This window comes from Passer domesticus, chromosome 4, assembly GCF_036417665.1.
Source record: "Passer domesticus isolate bPasDom1 chromosome 4, bPasDom1.hap1, whole genome shotgun sequence".
In the NCBI taxonomy this organism is placed as follows: Eukaryota; Metazoa; Chordata; class Aves; order Passeriformes; family Passeridae; genus Passer; species Passer domesticus.
Window position 1 is genome coordinate 62,898,968 of NC_087477.1, and position 14,882 is coordinate 62,913,849.

At 36.5% G+C, this 14,882-nt stretch overlaps 2 long non-coding RNA genes across 3 annotated transcripts in view; one reads left to right on the forward strand and one right to left on the reverse strand.

Annotated features, from left to right (window-relative positions):
• Positions 1–291: 291 nt before the first annotated feature.
• LOC135299415 (uncharacterized) lies at positions 292–11,441 on the reverse strand. Of its 2 annotated transcripts, none has more exons than XR_010361398.1 (3): positions 9,019–11,441; positions 7,558–7,720; positions 292–6,908 (listed from the first exon to the last, which is right to left on the reverse strand). It is a non-coding gene; the product is annotated as an uncharacterized LOC135299415 (long non-coding RNA). The 2 variants fall into 2 exon arrangements; XR_010361399.1 differs by having other exon boundaries at positions 7,558–7,738.
• LOC135299416 (uncharacterized) overlaps positions 10,234–14,882 on the forward strand; it is a 47,513-nt gene continuing 42,864 nt past the window's right edge. Inside the window, exon 1 of the long non-coding RNA XR_010361400.1 lies at positions 10,234–10,519. This is a non-coding gene — a long non-coding RNA (uncharacterized LOC135299416). The remainder of the gene's footprint in view (positions 10,520–14,882) is intronic.

Sequence of the window (14,882 nt, forward strand, 5' to 3'; positions counted from 1 at the left end):
TGGTTACAGAGGCAAAAGTTGATGTTTATTGAATGCTACCCTAAGATTAATCTATTTTAGAACTATCTATTATTTACAAATCACTTCAGCAGCAGGAGTCTCTCTGGGATATTAGAGTACTAAGGCTTAGTCTTAAGTATGATATGTTCATCTAAGGTATGAACAGAGTGAAATGGAGAGACCTATGTTCACATTCACAGATTCAAATGGTACATTACACTTCAAGAATAATAAGCAAGGATTTCCCCTCTCCCCCCCCCCCGCCCCCCCCCAACTCTAATTCATGTCTTTTCCTTCAGAGCAGAGTAGCTACTTTGCCATACACACAGGCTTCACTGGAGTGCTGTCAGGTGGGTTAGGCATAGCTGAAACTGCTGATTTAAAGCATTATACAGGTTCAGAATCATATGGAGTTCCAGAGTTTTTCAGTCAACATAGTCTATTAGCAGCTCATGCTGCAATAATACTTGAATTTATTGTATATTTCAGGCAGGAGTTAACTTAATCCCATGCACATTGCTGACCAGTCAGATCTGATAGTCTATTCAGAAGTGTGAACTGGTGCATAGCACTGAAAGACAACAAATCAAATCACAGAAATACATCACTTCTAAGTCTTCTTCTAATGTGTTCTATTTTCCTGTGAATTCATATCTAAGTAAAGGTAACAAAAGATTTTTTTTTCTCCGTAAACTCTTCTAGAGGGCTGTTCAGTTAAGGCCTGCCAACTTTTTTACTCCAGTGATTTTGCACCACACCTTTATTTAGTTAGTTAATACAAATGCATCCTTTGGACCTTAATCCTATAGACATTAATTCAGCTGCATTTGGTAGTGACAAGCAGTGATAATGAAACCACATATAATAGCTGTAAATTAGGTATATGGAGAATATAATTGCTATGAAAATAAATTCAATATTAATGTAATTGACGGCACAAGGAACATCTAATCCTTTAAAAATAGTTTTAATAAACCTGCAATCAACAAGAAATATTCAAATTGCCATATGATTGTGTCTGTAAACTATATATTTCTGTCCTATCTAAATATATATTTAGAATTACAGAGTCTTGTGTGTTGGAAAGGGTCTTCACAGTTCATGTAGTCCAAAGGAGTTGGACTGCAAAGCAGTTAGAGAAGGCTCATGGCTTTGAATTTATTTTACCTATCAAGTTAACCCACTGGCAGTTTACTTATTCCTCTTATTTTTTGCCTAACTTAGATATTGTGGGTAGGTTTGAAAGGAAAAGGAAGTATGAGAATTTCAGTGGAGAAAATTTCTAAAAACTAGGCATTTTTATTACATTTTTTTGTCTTATAGTGGTTTTCTCTAATTTAGTAGTTAGGGATACCTACACACACCCCATTGTCTTTCCCTGACCTGCTCCTGAATATCTTATTAACTATTTCTTGTCATGAAATCTAAAATAAACTTCTTCAGCCCTGTTTTGATTAAAAAGACAGGGTTAAGCATCTTTTCCTGTGAGAGGTGGCAATCAGTGCTTTTTTGTGTGCTTGTGCAGATACCTGTGTACAATTCTACTGGCTGCAAAGGCAGAGCAGGTGTCAGGAGCATGTGGTTGGCCACAAGGTGTGTGACTTTTTTTGGGGGATGCTCTGGTAAAGTTTTAGTTTCATGAGATCTGGTGGAGTATGCCTCACCACAAAGTGGCAGGCCCCTGAATACAATTGCTATTAGCAGTTTCATTGCTCTTTAGCACTGCATGCAGTGCCTGCAAACAAACAAGTAGGCAGTTTGCATGGCAGAGGCTGTGGAATATGAGGTCCTGAGAGGATTGAGAAAGACAATTCCAGAATTACCTCTCTGGACTTCAGAAGAGCACATTTCAGACTGTTCTGGTAGCTGTGTGGCATATCCCATGGGAAACTGTGCCGGAGTTCAAAGGGGTCCAGGGGAACTGACTGATCTTTAAGCATACCTTTTCAGAGCGTGAGAATTGTCCCTTCCTCACAAAGAGGCAAAGCAGAAAGCAAGTGTGGATAAACATGGAGTTCCTGATTGAGCTCAGACATGAAAAGGAGATATACAGGTAGTGGCAGCAGAAACAGTCTTCATGGAATGGACACACAGACATTGGCAACTCATTTAGAAATGAAATAACAAAGATCAAAGCCCAGCTAGATTTGATTATCCTGGGGACCTTTTCCAGCCTAAATGATTCTATGATTCTATGATCTTTCTGGGCCCAGAGGTGAGACTGACTGGCCTGTATTTCCCCAGGTCTTCTTTGCTTCTACCTTTAAAAGTGGGCATTATATTGCTCCTTTTTGAGTCAGTGGGTCACTGGACCACCAGGACTCTTCAAGTATGATGGGTAGTGGCTTAGCCACTTCATCTGCCAGGTCCATCAGGACTCGTGGTTGCACATCTCATCAGGTCTCAGGTACTTGTTCACCTTCAAGTTCCTTAAATTTTCTCAAACTTGTACTGCTCCTGTGTCAGAAGGTTCTTAATTTTCCCTGTACCTGCCTTTGTCTTCTGAGACTTGGGAAGTGTGGCTGGAACACTGTGCTGATGAAGATTGACATGAAAATGTCCTTGAGTATCTCAGCCTTTTCCATGTCCTGGCATCCAGGTCTCCCATTTTGTTTTGAAGAGGGCCCACATTTTCCCTAGTCTTCCTTTTTATCACTGAGGTACATATAGAAGCTTCTCTTGTTGCCTTTGACATCCCCAGTCAGATTTAATTCTACCAGGCCTTTAGCTTTCCTGACCCTGACTGCTCAGACAAGTTGAATGTATGTTGGGAGCATGCTCTTGCAGCCAAGGAGACCAGATACATCCTGGGCTGTGTTGGCAAGACTGTAGTCAGCAGGACCAAGGACATGCTCCCTCTGCTTGGCATTCGCAAGACCTTTTCTGGAGTACTGCATTCAGCTTTTGGGCTCCTGCTGCAAGAAGGATATTTATGTTTTGGACTAACTCCAGTAACAGTCACCAAGATGGCTGAGGTCTGGAGCATAGGGTATAGGCGCGAGTTGGAGAACTGGATTTGTTCAGTATTGAGGAAAGAAGGCTCACAGTAGACTTTGTTGCTGCCTATTGGTATCTCACTGGAGGATCCAGAGGAGCTGATGCCAGACTCCTCACAGAGGTGTACAGTGATAGGACAAAAGAAATGGATTTAAGTGGAAATGTAGGAAATTCTAATTAAATGCTGGAATATAGTTGGTTGGAGCATGGTGTGAATAACAAACACCAAAGTCGCAGGCTTGTTACTCATATGGGCCAGTCACCACAGTGCTGAAATTGATGATCCTTGTGGGTGCCTTCCAACTCAGAACATTCTGTGATATTTATCTTTTTTATTATAGTGATGATCAGATGCTGTAAAATTTGTATGTTGTGTCCAGATTTGACTGGCCATGGCTGTGAGTAACCTGGTCTGCTGTAGACTTGCTTTGACCAGAGAATTGGCACAGTTAATTTCTGGATTAAATTTCAGTCCTAAATCATTCTATCATTCTCTGAAACCTGTACACTGGATGTAAGAGGGAAGACTTAGGAATGGCAATCAAAGAAAGCAAAGAAATAAGCAAAGAAACAGTAGATGAAGGCATAGCATGATAAAGTCTTTTTCTTTCAGCTGAACATTTTTCAAAATATTTATTACAGAAATTTTTGAAACAAAAATCAGGTAAGTCTGAGGTCTTGTCAGGGGTAAATTGGACAAATTTCAATTTACCATTACTTTTGCAAATTTATTTGTTTTTTCTTAGCTCTACTTGAATGAATAATCTTAGTATTCTCCAGTTCTGTTTTCTGTCCTTTGTTTGTTCTTTCTTTAAAAATCCTTGTTATTTTAATACATAAAAGTTTTGGAACATCTGCAGAAAAAATCAAGAATGGTTATAATGCCATTGATTATCTATGCTTAACGCTGTACTTTATTTAGCAAAGAATAAAATGACTCAATAATGGGTCATAAGTTCCAGGCTAATTGATCTTCTTTCATCTGGTGAGACTGCCTTAAACAATAATTAGTTCTAGCTGTACTTTGTATATCCAAGTGTGAACATTGAACTGTATATCTTACATTATCACATATCCTGGTAAGCAAAGTTGTTGAAAAAACCAAACAACAAAAACAAACACCAAAATGATACAAACTTTAGCTATTCCATGGCACAAAGAAATTAACAAAAAATAAATGGGAATTCTTATGCTCCATAGTACTAGAAGAGACCAGTCAAGCAGAAAAGTTTATTTTAAAACATAAAACTTTCTATCCTGAAAACCACAGGCAGTTTCACAAGTATAACTTCTCTCTTCACTGATAAGCATCAGAGTCATACTTTATTTGAGACTCTAAATCCATGTCACTATTCTAAAATGCATTTATGAAGAAAATTTCATTTTTTATGTAGTGAAAGAGCTTTACAGTTTGCTTTTAAGTGACTTTGATTAACCTCAACAAGAGCTTAAAATACTTCAGAGTTGGAACTTTTCAAGAAGACGTAAGATTTCCATAAATGCATCAAAGCAGAAAAGAATCAGGAAACCATAACAGCTATGAGGTGATTGTATAAATTAACAACAAACCAATAATTAATAGAATTACTGTCTGTTACAAAATTCTAACAAAATTACAATCATAAACTTTAATATTTTTCTAAATAAAAATGGTCCATTATAAAAACATGTTTATATATAAGTATATGAATACATACATATGTGTGTATATGTGTATATATGATTTTTAGTGTATATAATTTCTGAACTTTTGATGTGACTTCAAAAAGTTAAAATCTAGCAAAGGAATTAATGAAGGCACATGATGAACATTAAGTTCATTAAATGTCAAATTGTGTTATTTCCCAAATGTTAAAATAGTACTTAATAGCCTTTGATGCAGCAAAATAAAATAGATGTTTTCTTTGATATGCATGTGCAGAACAAAGATGGCTTTGAAGTCTGTTTTTGTGTATTCCTTTAGCAGCAAAAAACTGACATATGATTGTAAACTTACAGTTATTTGAAAGTTTGAAAGCACACGAGACTTAAAAGGAAAAGTAGGACAATTTTCTTGACAGAAAAGTAATGCTACCTTTAGTGTCAGTGATACTAATTGACTGCACTTGAACTTTCCCAAGGCTTTCGGTGATCAGTTTGTTTAAACTAAAGGGATACTATTGTGGATAGACTTTATAAACCATAAATTATGTAGAGAAATAATAAAATGCAGTTGGAAAAGTGAATGATTTAAAATGACTTCTCATTCATTTTGTGTACAGCTGCTGTTTGACAGTAGATTTTTCAGACCACAGGCCTCCACCAGATAATAAAATGTAGGTATGTCCCTCTGCACACTCTGAAGAGGGATGCAGAATTTGATACATTGCCTTGCCTTGATTAGCTTCTTATGAAGCCTGTAAACAGCTATTTTAAAGGATATTTGTCCTGCACAAAGACTAAACCAAACCAAATCTCTCTACTGCTTTGAAATATTTAGATACAACACAAAAACTTTCTGTTCATTGTTTCTGCACATGTACTTCAGATTTGGTAATAAAATACATTTTTGTTTCAAATGCCCTTGGTGAAACATTCTGTCTGCCAGCCAAATAGCTCTTCAGATTCTGTGCCTCTCTAAATTTGCTGTAAATCAACAACAATTTCACAACTGTTTTATATCTACATTTTGATGACTGATGAATATATGAAATTTCCATTATGTCTCTATATTCATTCTAAAATTAGGTTTCTTTGGAGAACCTTTGCTGTTCTTGTTCTCCTGTTCAGTGGCATTAATGATATGCTTATCTTGTTGTTCTCAACCAAGTAATTCTATGATAGAATTAAATGAATAGAATATCTAAAATGCAGGCTGCACTAACCTGAAGATTTTCTCTGATTTCCTCCAAGTATTGGAAAAATATGATTAGTTTTTCTGTCTCCTAGAATCTTCCCCTGTACTTTAAGTTTTGCTAGGGAACTGGTGGCTCACAGATACCCTAAACCTGTAGTAGTCTCTCAGGCTGCTTCTGTGATGTCTTGGGCAGCAGAGCTGGTGAACACCTGACAAAGAAACTGGGCAGACTCACACCCTTCTGCCATTGTTCTTTTTTCTCTCTGCCCTTTCCTGACTTTCCATAACCTCCCACCACTCCTGCTGTCTCTGCCCTACAAACAAAGCCCTTTCCCATAGGCTCAAAGTAGCCTCTTTCCAATCTAACAAATGTGGAAATTCTTCTCAGTCGTAATTCCCAATGACATCATCCAGGGTCTGAGACCTGAGTATTCAGTAACTGTCTTGAAAGAGGTTTCCTACAGCAGTACCAGTTTAGAATCAATGGACAAAAACCAATAATCTAGCTCTCTTCACTAGTATCTGCTTCATGAATACTTTCCTAGGCTTCTGAGTAACCTGTCAGGACCAAAATACACATGTTAGCATGTGGATGCCTAGAGTATATCTGTTGTTTTTGAATACTGAAGCAGGAAGGGAATGCAGAAAAGAAAGGGGAAAAGAAAATGAAAGGAAAAGAAAAAAAATATGCCAAAAGCATATTCTGTAGTCTTTAATTTTTAATACCTTTCATTTCTTCTGAAAGGTTGATGTCAATATAAAGCTAGCTCCTGTAACAAATGGAAATGGGGTATAAATGAGAGAAGCATTATCAGCTAGATGTCCTGACCTATGTAGTGTACGTAGAGGTAGTCGTAGATTGTTGTTTTTAGGTATCTAGGTCTACCTAGGGCTCCCTAAAGTATCCTAGACATTTGTACATATTATTTTGAAAGTATTTGTCAGAGACCTAACAAAACATAGACTATTTACATCTGGAAGACACAGAATGACATTTATTATTCTTCCAGCCTTGGTGTAACCACTTTCTGAAACTGTTTTTAATTAGTCTGGATTATTGAAGATTTGAACTTTCCTGTTGGAAGAAATAAGGATACAATTACACTTAAATGAAAGAATAGAAGGCTGAATCAAGTCCAGAAAATGTTCATGATGTGACATTTGAAGTATATTTGCCATTTAATGAGAATTTGCCCAAGAAAATCAAAGTTACATATGGTACAAGGAAGGAAACAAATCAAGGTTTATGGTCATAATTCCTATCCTAGTAAAATATCTCTAATAAAAACAGGTTTACATTTAATTTCAAACTCCTAGAAAATTACTTTGACTTAAAGTAAATGACCTGAATGAGATGAAAAGTTAAATAAGATTAGGTTATCTTCAATTCTCAATGGAAGCGATTGTCCTACATAATTTATAACAAGTTTTTCTTTGATCTTTTATGTTTACAGAGAATATTACTAGTGAATACAAATTTTAAAGCTAAAATATTCCCATTAATTCTACAACTTATACTTAAAGTAATTATTTGGATTTAGTTTATGATGAGTGAGTGAATGTTGTAGTGCCAAACCAGTCATTAAAAACTAAATCCATGCTTCTACATATACTTACCAAATCTGCCTACAGGGTTTCCATCTTAGTATCTGGATCATATTCTGTAGTTATGACAAACTTGCAGCTAACTGAAAATTAGTTGCTATTTTGAGCTAACAAATTACCTGATTCTTGCTCTGTCTGATGTTTAGGTTTCCATTTATCTGGCATTCTTGGGAACTCTGACTTAATAGGCTTGCACATTTGTTGCCATTTTTAAATTCGCAGAGCAGTATGCCAGAAGAACAATGAAGCTAGCAGTTGAAAATACTTAGTTGTATTTGATAACTGAAAGAAAAAGATATCCTGAAAGAACTAAATAGTTAGACTGAGACTTGGCATATTGGCAAGAAAGTTAATGAAGTCATTTCACTCCATCACTAAGAAGCACAGACTGATAAATTTTTCAAAATACTTTTTTTACAGGCACGTCTGGAAATTTCTCATTTCTCATAGGTAAGAGAAAAATCACTGTATCAGATTAATTAATTTGCATCAGAATGATAACATAAAACTACAACACAACTTTGATGTATAAAAGACTAGAATCTTAAAAAAATCGCATGAGGATTATCTGTGCCTTTATTTCAAAGAAAAAAACAAGCAATATTAATGACCCTCTCTGTTTTCTAGTTAGTACAGACTTTTGGTGATTCCTTTAATTTAGATATCTGTCATGGATTTTTTTCAAGCAGGAAGTGTCTAATTTTAAAGATGCCATTAAGTGAACTAAAGGAAAACTAAGTCTTAAAATCATTTCCCTTTTCTTCCTGGGTACAGCAGAGTGCTCCAAGCCTGGCTGTGCTTAGAGGATTATATATTTATTGACACCTCCATCAGTTACAGACTCAATCTAGCTCATGACCCTGGAGGCCATAAAGAGTTCCTCCTTTGTAACTGAAGCACATGGTCACATTGTTCTTTGGAAATTTATGAAGCCAAAGAATTCTTATAAAGCATAAACATTGAATTTGAAAATCAGAGTTTCTGTCCCTAATCTTTCAAACTTTTATGCATGAGAACACAGTCATTCTGAATGGATTTTAGAGATAAACCATTGGAGATCAGAGTTTGTAGTTGCACGATTGTTTGCACAACCTTGCAGAAGATGGAAAATGCAACAAAAGAGGAAATTAGGAAAACATTTCAGACTCTGCTTGAAAAACTGCTTTAATTTCTATTTAAAATTTCAACATGTCATGCCATTTTTCAAATAGTATTGGATTTCCCTTTCTACAAAACCACTATGCTAATAAAACTAGAGGGAAGAATATTGATATTGTCTGTTAAATATTTTCTCCATATCAATAACCATTCTGTGTCTCTTGTTCTATGCTGGATATGCATTTTAAAATATTAACTTTAAGATAACTTGACTTAGTTTTTAAATTAATAGGCTATTTTGTAAATAGCATTTTTAAAAGAAATTAATAAAATAAAACATTCACTGGGGGAAAAATAGGTGATTGTGTATCACCGTCCCAGTGCAAATTGCAAATTAGATGTATTGCATGTGACGGTCTATGAGGTTCTCTCCACCCAGATGCTAAAATCATGCCACAGTTCAACAGCCCAGGTGGCTTTACCTCTTTGCTGCCAGCTTGTCTTCTTCCATTGCTGCGGCCACATCCACAAGGCATTGGCAACCATCCTTGAGACACTATGGAAGTAAAGTATTGGCCATTTTTTTCATTCAGCTATTATAGAATCTAAAGCCAGTTGGATAACTTTCTCCTCTGCAAACTGACTCAATTCACCTTCACTTTCAGCAGTTCCTGTGACTTGTTGTGCGGGGCTCTGCATAGCAGCATTCCACCTTGAATGATTCTCCTATATTACTAAAGAATCCATCAGTGAAAAGGGTATATTGTTTCCCTTTTTCTCGTAGGTCTTTGTATAGTGTGTCCTTCTCTGGCAATATTCTGAAACCTTAGTTTTCTCTTTATTCAATCCATGATCACTTCCAAAATTCCTGTGTGACTTGGGTTTCCTGTTTGAGCCCATTGTGAGTTCAGTGTGACCCACTTACTCCATGCAGAATGAGTTGCATGATGTATAGAGGAGATCCTCCTGCTGAACGCCCAGGCTAGCACCAGCAAATGGGATGCCAGAAGAAGCTATACTTCAGTACCAGTGACTTCCACAACAGCTCAAACCCCTTCAAAAGATGCCAGTATCACTTTTTCAACTGGAGTATAGTGGGCTTCAGATGCTCTGTACACCAGACATCAAAAACCTGGAGGTTGAACTCTAGTCTTTTCTGGTGCTTTCTGCAAGAGCCTCCAGGCAAGGCCTTTCTCCCTAGCAGCAGTGTAGAGCATGTGCTTGAATCTCTAGAGTGGCCTGAGATGTACTGCATGGACTATCTCCTGTTTGATTTGTTCAATGGCTTGTCATAAATCAGAAACCTATTTGAAATAATTTTTCTGTGTTGCTTGATGGGGAGGGCTGACAATCAGGCTGTAATCTGGAATGTACATTCTACAAAAACCCACAATGTCAAAGAAAAATTAAAAAATTACACAATGTGTAATTTTTTGCTAATTGGTTTAGACATTGCTGTTATTTTGTTGATCACAACCATTGGAATTTGACAATTTCTATCTTGCTCTTTTATTCCTAAAAACTGAATGTCTTGTTCGGGTCCCTTGACCTTACTTTATTTTACGGAAAAACTGGCTTTCAGAAGGATTTGGTCTATTTTCTTCCCTTTCTCAAAAACTTCTGTTGTATTGTCACACACAATGACAGCATATAGCTTCACACTGTTGCAGTCTGGATCAGTCCATGTTTGATGGTAGGGCTGTGCTTCCACCCCTGGACAGTCAGTTCCAGGTCTTCTGGATTTCCTTCCAAATGGAAGCTAACAGCATCCTCCTGCTGCCCAAGGAACAGACAAAACTGCATTAGAAATATCATTTTTGGCTTATTGCTTGGCTTCCTTTGACTGCAGTTTGTATTTAAGTTCCAGCATGTCCAAAACAGCAGCGCTTGCAGGTGGTGTGACTTCATCCAGGCCACAGTAGTCTACCATTAGTCTCCACTCTCCGTTGGCCTTTTGCACTGATCATATGGGACTGTTGAAAGGTGAGCGAGCCTTGCTGATCACTCCTTAGATCTCCAGTTCAGGAGGCATCATATGGATGAGAATCAGGAAATCTTGGTGTGCTGCTGCTGTCACAGCACTGTTGTGGTAGTGATTGGCAGCCATTCTTCAACCTTCAGGACCTCCACAAGGGAGGACTGATACTGGCATGGATTGGTCTTTGGTTCATCTGCAGTGCCTCTCCCTGGGATTTGCATAGCGACGATGCCTATCACTGAGGTTGGAATAACCTGCTTCCTGTCACCAGGGTTGGAATAGCCACATGTTGTTTTGTCATTGTGTTCATTGTGCTCCCCTTGCCCTTGAAGTTACTAAATAGAACAGCACTCAGTAGGCCTGGGCCAGGCCTCAGCGCATTGTGGTGATTTGTGTCTCTGGATTTGCAAACGGACAGTATATTTTTTCAAATATTTATGTAGTTTTTCAGATTCTGCACTTATTCAAGGGCAATTCCAAAAGGCTGGAACTGTTCTAGGCTCTTGCCCATACTACCTCACACACCCTGCCACTCATAGCTATCCAGGCTCAGGGTAGATCTCTGGATGTTATTCTTATATAGTTGCTTGCACCTTAAACAAGACCAGAAGCACATTCAGGAGCCATAGAAATAGGAACATGATAGTTTCAAAATCCTATCAATATTTGAAATCCTCAAGAACTATTTTAATTTTGGAGGAGAAGATGGATAAGGTATCTCCCCCATAGATTAGCTCTCTGAGGAGAAAAGGTAAAAGGTGTAATTATTAATAGTTCCCAATAGATGGCTCCTGAAGTACAGAGTTGATGGCAATACTGAGTACAAATATGAGATTAGTGTCACGACCAACAGTTTTATCATCTCATAAGTCAGTGTTACAAAGTACAACAACATGATAACCTAAACCCAGCCCCCCCCCAGAGATGATGAACAATGCAACAGGGAACACATACTACAAATGTGTTACATGACACAACTAAGAACACGTGCAAAAGCTCTGAGAGCAAATAAATCAACATTGTTACCAGTGACTACGAAACTAATATAATTAATGCATATAAAAAAATTGTTTTAATACACTCTAGTCCACTCTGTTGTTATCTCAAACCTTCAAACCTGATGTTGGTTTGTAAAAAGGACATAGTTTAATGTGACAGGCAGTTAACACCACACAGAAGCTTTCTCACTACTCTCTGCCTCATACAGATAGGGGAGAGAGTTGTGGGGGTAAAAAAGGATGGGTTGACATGCAGATAAATTAATAAGACAAAAAAAGAAAGGATAATAATAATAATAATAACAATAATAATAATAATAATAATAATAATAATAATAATAATAATAATATAATTCAAATACACAAAAAAGATTATACACAATGGAATTTCTCCCCACCCACCAACAGATGCCCAGCCAGTTCTGGAGCAGCAGCTCCCAGCCAATTTTCCTCCTAGTTTAAATACTGAGTGTGACACCATATGGTAAAGAATACCCCTTTGGCCAGTTTGGTGCAGCTGTCCCAACTGTGTCTGCTCCCTGCTTCTTGTGCCCTCCAGCCAACTTACTGGTAGGATGGTGTGAGACACTGAGAAGTCTTTGACTTAGTGTAAACAGTGCTTAGCAAAAACTGAAACATTAGTGTGTTATCAACATTATTCTCATCCTAAATCCAAATATATCACTGTAGCAGCTAGTAGAAAGAAAATCAACTTTATCCCAGCTAAACCCAGACACAGTACAACAGAGCTAAAGTCAGTAAACACTGCCAAAATAGAACTGCTTAACTCCAGTGGATTTTAGATCACACCTACACAGTGATGAGTGACTTCTTCATATCTCCTGAAAGTATGTGAGATGAGGTCCAATTCGGCACAGTCAGATTCCCAGTTCTTCAGTCCCATTACAAGCTGGAGTCCATGCAGAGATTCCCTGGAGACTGCTCTGTTTTGAGTTGACACAGTAGAGTCCCACGGGTGTCTATTAAATGACAAGGTTTGTGCTTCAGGCTGAAGACCCTGGAAATACTGTTAACATTGTATCAAAATTTGAGTGAATTATGTCAGCATTCATTAAACTTGCTTAAAAAGTATTCTAGCATAATTTGAATATTTTCTAACTTGGCTGGCTACACAGATTGTATTTTTTATTCAGCTGAATATACTTTAGCAATTTTTTTCTCTTTGCTAAAATTGTTATATTTTCAAACTCACAGCTGTAACATGGTGCTCAGTATCAAATGTCTCTTCTGTTTGTGGAGTCATAAATGTAATGAGTGCTTACTTACACTGTGACAGTAATGCCAACATAAAGTATTCTTGTGGTTTTGCTCTAGAAACTCCAGAAGGGGAAAGAAGCAATAATAACAGAATAGGAACAGGGCTGCCTGTTTTAAATGCCTGGCAGTTGTCTAGCATTAGTCCCCACAGTATGTGGGAGAGATTTAGCATTATGATGGTGCCAGAACTTTGCTCCTGTTTTCACTTCTGGTAATGTGTTCAGGGAGAAGAAATTACTCAATTAAGAAGTTATTTCAAATCTACATTAGATACAAAGCACTCAGGATAAAAAAATAGGAAGCTGAAACATTTATTTTATTTATATATATATTAAGGTTCTCTGAGATTGCAAGCTAAAAGAAGACCATAGATTGATTTAATCTTTATCCATCAGCTTAAGTATCTTAGGAGGAACCAAATAAACAAGATCAGAACTGAAATGTGTAAGAACTAAAGGATCAAAATTTACTGAGGTCAAAGGAGCTAACACTTGCAAAGTTAGATTTGTATCATTGATCATTTTCACAGAGTGAATCAGTTTTGGAGACAGTCTGACCTCTCATAGTTAGGGATCCTGAGACATTTGCAAGACTCCATCTCTGCTAAACTTTACTTCCAGGAAGGTTGAACACTTCAGACTTTGTCTGAAGAACAGCTGAGAGAAACTTGTTTGCAGTCCAGGACAGCAGAGTGTGTGGGTGGGTAGAAATTCGCTGACACCACAGCATCAAGAGTAGCTTAAAGAAAGCACAAATGCAACCTCTCTGAGAACACTAGATTTAAAAAGGACTTTTGTTACCTTTCTTCACCTAAAGAAGAATCAGCCAATCAATGAACCAGAAACTGTGCATCTGATTGAAATTCTGTGTTGAGTCTCTTCAATAATTCCTTCAAACAATGAAAAGCAGCTTAGAGCTGTTGAGTGGAAAAACAATCCTTGGATGTCAATTGTTTCTCTTGGATAGATAGGCTTGACTTTTCTAAGGGAAGGGAGAGAGAAAGGTTTAAAAGTAAGTGGAGACTGGGGCACATTGCTAACTTTTCTAATGATGTGTGATTTAAATAAAAACAGTATTTCAACATAGTTATGCTATTGCTCTGTTAATAGATAACTATCTTTCTAGATAGTTTGAAATCTAGATATTTATTTGATTAAAATTAGACCATCAATTTCAATCAATCTGCTCTGCAATAATGTAAATAGTATATTTATTGTTAATTTATTGTTATGTTTTTTGAAAGCATTCTGTTTTTTCGGTCAAAAAGTAAGCCTTGCAGATAGCTTAATTTCACTTAAACTATCAAAGTGTGTAGTTAATAACAGCTAGTTCAGGTTCCAGAATTACATTTGGGTACTATGATAATTCATTAACAAAGTTTATAAATATGCAGAAGTAGAAACCTACAGGAAATAATTAAAAAGTTTTTCCATTACTTTCAATTTATTTTAAAGGCAGCTTTTTATTTCTGCAGTTATTAGGATGCTTATCCTAAAAGTATTTATTGGATTTGAAAATGTGTATGTTAATTTTGAACATTTTAATTTTCAAATTAAATTACTGGGTTTGAACTTTTTTTTAAGATGACTAATTACTTCAAAATTAAAACAAACTTTCATTTCTGAGTGAAATAAAATAATTAGGGCTGACTTAGCCTGTTTTTTCTATTTCTTTCTCCATTATACTACAAACCAAAGTGACATCTCAAAATTATTTTTCAAATAATTCAGCTACCAAACAAAATAATATCTCATTTTACTTTCATTTCAATATTATAGGTTGATTTTTTTTCCTTGAAATAGTTCCAGATAATAATTTTACAGTGACATAATATTCTGTGTCTAGCCCCATTAAAAGGAAAGAAAAATTACAGTGTATACTTTTTAAAACAATACTCTCTAAATCACAAATTTTAAACCTTGTAATAGAAGATGTAGAAAACTGGGTTAGTTTCTTAATGTATTTTCAAAAATTTAGTGACAGAATGTTACTAAGCTAGTTAAAAATGGAAATTACTTTGGTAGTCACAACATCAACACACCTTTTTACATGAATTGGTAAGCAACAGTGCTCTAACTCCTGATAACCTGTA